Genomic DNA, 6,000 nt, shown 5'->3' with positions numbered 1-6,000 from the left:
ATTATAAACTATTTTATACAATCGGGAACCAACCGACGTCACCTGTTTTTACGTTTTTATAACCCGAAACTCTTCTAAGAACTCCTTCGTAACCTAATTGCAATATTTCGAGCATTTTCCATGTTTCGACTTTTTCGATCTGGCGTACGGTTTGTCCTGCGCGGGTCCCGGCGCAATATTTTCGATACATTATTCATTTCGGTAAATCAATAAAACTCGTATTTTCGATAAACGGGATCTTTTTATTAAACTATTACAATTATCACCTCGTAATACGTGTAACCAGGCGCTGAGACCAAGACCGCAGTACAAATTGTACCGATTTTGATAATTATCCTGAAAACCGGTACCGTTTGGATCTGTTTTTATAAATAAACGTACTATTTTATATCTAGAACGATCCAACGGGATACTAATTTTCTGTAAATATAAATAGCCAGTACAGTATCTATTTCTGGTTCAGATAAGCATAAAATACAGTAAAAATCCTGTAAAATCCAGAGAAACCCCTAAATTAAATTATGTTCTTCAAAATCAAACCCAAATTCGGAGGCGTTACCAGTCTCAGATTTTGACGCTCTTATACTCAAATAAATCAAGAATCACAATCTTTCATCAAAACATACCCAGAAACATCAAGTGATTTTATAATTAGTTGTTTTAATTCGAATTTATTGATATTCAAATTAGGATTTTTTGTTCTAGAAGTTGTTTGTATGATTTTATGCTTACATGTTGAAGATCTTTTCTTCCTGATCATTTTGGTATATTATATGACTGATTTGGAGTTCAATAACATATAGAAATTGTTGTTTAATTATCGAATAGTAAAATTAGGGTTTATAACCGTTTGAATGTTTTCAATTGGATTTGGGAAATTCTGTTCTAGGGGTTAGCAGTCGAATTGGTTGGTATGTTTGTGTTCCTTGTGAAATTTGCAATTGAACCATGTATAGTACATCAACAAACGATTCCTGGAAGTCAAGTAACCGAGCTCGCCGTGTTTTGTTGAGTTCGCCGGAGTTCAGATCGATTTTGACCGGAGTTTGGTCCGAAGCTGTTGTTCGTGATTGATTTGTGTATGTCTGTGTTCCTAAAACGATTTAGAATCGTTTTACATCAAAAGCCCTGATAAACGAAATTGTTTTGAACCCCAATTGAGGTCACCGGAATCCGGGAAGGATCACCGGATTCTGGATTCGTTCGGCGGTTCATCCCGACCCGGCGACCCGGTTTCCTTACCCGTTTTTTTATTAAAAACCCGGTTTTGATCCAAATTAATCCTAAACCAAAGTTATTTTTAGCATTTTTACAAATTAGTACCTGAAAGTTTCCAGAAATTTCAAGAATTTGATTTCTGTTTAAAATCTTTTAAAAATTGGATTTCTTTTCTAAAATCATTTTAAAAATTGTTTTTAATTTCCAAAAATTCCGAAAATGATTATTTTAATTCTAAAATTAATTTTTAATTTCAAAGATAAATCCAAATTATTTATTTAATTAATTTTAATTAATAATTAATTAACTGATTGGTTAATTAATTTAAACATTAATTGATTAATTAGTTTAGTTATTTATTAATTGATTTTAATTAATTATTTAATTTGATTTAATCATTTAAAATTGATTTAAAATTCTGAAAAATAATTTCGAGCTTTAAAATATTATTTTAAAATATATTCAAGGCTCGATAATTATTATTAAATGATTTTAAGTTCGAATTGAGCATTCGAACACTATTATTTAATTATAAAATGATTCGGAGACCCGTTTTAATTCCGAAAAATGTTTTAAAAATCATATTAAATACCCGAAAGCCTGTTTATGACACGAGACTCCTTTATAAATGATATATCATTGATTGTTTGATGTGTTAAGTGTTATATGTGACTTGTTGATTGACTGTCGGTCTATATGTTCGGTGTTTACTTGTTTATAGCGTAACTTTCAATCCGTTAGTCGGATTTGGGTAAAACGAAGGGTAGATAGAAGTGTATTGCGAATAGAATCATATGAGTTGAGTATTTATAGATGCTTATGATATGTGAGCAGAAGAGGCAAGGCATACAAAAGGGAAGCAGATAGTCGAGGAGTAGACGGTTGTGATTGAAAGTTAGTAAAGTATAGCAAGCTAGTACCAGGCAAGTGTTCTAAACTTTCTCGAGATATATTGTAGTTGATTGATAGTCATGTTTTATATTATAAGTGCTTTGAAGCACTGAACCCTAAACCTTGATTCCAGTTATTGATCTTTGAGCCGTAAATCTTATTTATTTTCTGAACCATTGATTGTTGAATACCCGAGTACAAACCACAGATATACGATACTACTCCACAAATACATACAAACTAAATACCAACCACTGAATCAAATGACTTACATATTCAAACCATTGTACCCTATGCTTTGAAGAAAAACCAAATCCTTGTAACCTCGAAACGTTGATTCCTTTGTTACCCAATTCTTTCATTACCTAACAACCATTCTTTGAAATTTCCATATTGTTCCTTTGTGAAGATTGAAACCATCTCGTTATTGAACATCCAATGTTTCTTATGATTCTGTTTATTGCTTTACATTAATTATTCTATTATTATGTTAGAATTGTATTGTTTTATAAAATTGTGGACCAGATTCGTGGTCAGACCAGATTGGTGGTCAAGTTAGGCCAATGTGGCCTTGGATCCAGTAGTTAGAGCAGAGCTGTGTGCCTTGCTCGGGTTAGTGCGTGACTGATCAGCACCCTAACCTTGGTTTTTAAAATGAAAATATAATATCCAATTCTAAATCATTAATCATTGTTCACTTAACACTTTAACCCTTTTCACTTGATGATCATTATTCTCAGTCTTGTCATTGTGACTTGCTGAGCTAGTTAGCTCATTTGTGCGATGTTGTTTATGTTCTTTTCCAGTGAAGAAGGAACCAGTTGGTAGCGAGGATCCCCAATCCAGTGCGAGAGCTAGGGGTCCAGGTTGATCGAGTTAAGCTAGCTGATGGCTTTTAAGATAGTTTAAGTTTGTAAATGTTTGTATTAATGTTTAATATTCAGTCTGATTTTGAATAGTTTGGATTTGGACGTTTGTAATTCGAGATTATTATATTGCGATATGATTTCAGATAGCAGCGATGGCCGACTCTTTTATCCCCGTATCAGCTGATCACTCAGAGCCCTCAGTTGGAGGACCATCTTCAGATCCATGTCCTGTTGTTCCACCAGTGTTGGCTATTTTACCTCCACCTGTGTTACAGCCCGTACCACTGCAGGCTATTCCACCCCCAGGCATGAGGCCACCTATCAGAGGACCTCCACCAGCTGATTCAGATTCCACTGGGCATTCAGTTGCGGGTCCCCCATTCCAGTCTACATTGCATCCTGTTCCTTATTACCGGTATGAGGCTCTTTTATTGGAGCGTGATTCCTTGTTGGCACAGATCTGAGAGCTGCAGCATATCATCAGGACTACAGATGTTGATCATGGTGTGAGGGAGCTTCGAGAGGAGATCCATGTGACACGCAGGATTCTTGAGGCTAGGCTACATAGAGCTACATTACCTGGTTGAGGCCCTGATGCACTTATGGGATGGGCTAGTGAGGTGATGGAGGACTTTGAGAGGCTAGGAGGACCAGAGTTTCCTTGGAGTTAGAGCCAGAGGCACAGAAATGGATATGTTGAGCAGTGTTGTTGTGGTTGTTTAGTATGTACAGTAGTGTGTAGTATGTATCAGTAGACTTTTGGGTTGTATTTATAGACTAGATCTGCTGACTAGTGAGTAGGTTTGTTGTACCTTTTGTTTTTACTTCCGAAGCGTCTTTACGCTTGTACTACCTAAAATTTTTGATCTATATATAGCAGTACCTTTTCCTTTCCAGCATTGTCATTTACAATACTGCACCTGTTTTGCTTTATTTATCTATTGCACCAGTTATACCCCTGTGATACCATATACCCTATTCCCTTAACTGTTTATATTATGTAAAGAAACATGCAATTTACTTAGTTCAATTGTTACAACTGTTTTCAAAAAAGAGATATTTCTGTTTTACAAAACTTTTCTTTTATGCGAAGGATTTGATTTAAAAGCTAAATAAGTTGTTTGATTCTTTACATAAAATGCCTCCCAGAAGAAATACCCGCACCAATAACTAGAATGAAGAAACCAATAACAACAATAACAACCAAGATGATACCAACCAGAATACAAACCCAGGACCCATAGACCCAGCAATAGCCCAAATTCTCCAAATCTTGGCCCAACAGACAGTTTACTTGACTCAACAACAACAAAGACAGACCAATCCCCAGGTAACTTTCAAAACTTTTCAGGTGGTAAACCCACCGGAATTCAAGGGTTCCTTAGATCCGATTGAAGCGAATGTTTGGTTAAAGGAAATAGAGAAGTTGTTTGCTTTAGTTAAAGTAAAGGAAGAACAGAAGGTGGAGTTTGCAAGTTATTATTTGAAGAATGAGGCCACCTATTGGTGAGAGACTGTGAAGACATTGGAAAGTACAGATGTTATTACTTGGGGGGGGTTTGAGGAATTGTTTTTAGAAAAATATTTTCCCCAGTTTGTTTAGGATCAGATGGAGTTGAAGTTTTTAGAGTTAAAGCAAGGAAATATGACGGTAGCTGATTATGAAAGAAAGTTTGAACAATTGTCAAGGTATGTGCCATCATATGTAGATACTGACAGGAAGAAGGCCAAGAGATTCCAACAAGGTCTGAAGCCATGGATTAGAGGGAAGGTAGCCATATTTGAATTGGATACCTATGCAGGAGTTGTACAGAAGGCCATGATTGCAGAAACTGAGAGTGAGATGTCACCAAAAGAAAAGGAAAGTAAGAAGAGCAAGTTTGAAGGGAATGAAGGTCAGTCACAACCAGGGAAGTTTCCAAATTTTAAGAAGGGCAAGTTTCATCCAGGGAGAAATTTTAATTTCAAAAGCAAAATGCAGGCGACGGAGGTCAAAGCAATCGTCCAGTCAATGTGAATCAGCCGAATCAGTTGAGGTTAACATTTCCAGATTGTCAGGTATGTGGGAAGAAACATGGAGGAGTCTGTAATAAGTTGAATGTGGTTTATTTCAAGTGTAATCAGAAAGGGCACTATTCGAGGGAGTGCCGCAATCAGCTAGCGAGAGAACCAGTAAATAAGGATCAGCCTATCCGGAATCCAGCGGTTAAGGTTCCAGCTATTGGATTTACATGCTTTAAATATGGGAAGCCAAGACATATAGCCAGGGATTGCAAGACACCAGTCCCAGTCAGTAACGCATTGAGAATTATGGGATCTACCCCAGCAGTGAATGAGACTCCAAGGGCTAGAGTTTTTGATATGTCTGCGAAGGACGTTATCCAGGATACTGATGTCATGGCAGGTACGCTTAATGTGAATTCCTTATGTACCAAAGTGTTAATAGATTCGGGAGCAACTCGATCGTTTATTTCACAAGATTTTGTTAATAAGTTAAATTGTCCAGTTGAGTATTTAAATGAAATAATGAATGTGGAATTAGTAAATCAAGAGCGTGTATCTGTTAATCAAGTTTGTGGGAATTATGAGATTGAGATTTCTGGTAGTAAGTTTTGTGTAGATTTGATACCATTTAAGCTAGGAGAGTTTGACGTTATCCTAGGAATGGATTGGTTATCTAAGCACGATGCCCAGATAGATTGTCGAAATAAGAAGGTAATGGTGAAAACGCCAGACGAGAGGATAGTAACGTTTAAGGGCCAGAAGCAAGTAAAGAAGTTTTTAACAATGATTCAAGCCAAAAGGTTACTACGACAAGGATGCGAGCATTTTGTGGCATATGTGATTGACAGAAGTCAGGAGCCAGCAAAACTTGAAGATATTCCAGTAGTTAATGAATTTCCAGACGTGTTTCTCGATGAGTTACCAGGACTTCCTCCAGACAAAGAAATTGAGTTTGCGATCGACTTAACACCCGGAACGGAACCGGTATCCAAGGCCCCGTACAGAATGGCGCCCGTTG

This window comes from Apium graveolens, chromosome 8 (genome assembly GCF_009905375.1).
Source record: "Apium graveolens cultivar Ventura chromosome 8, ASM990537v1, whole genome shotgun sequence".
Lineage (NCBI taxonomy): Eukaryota > Viridiplantae > Streptophyta > Magnoliopsida > Apiales > Apiaceae > Apium > Apium graveolens.
This window is presented reverse-complemented; position numbering follows the sequence as displayed.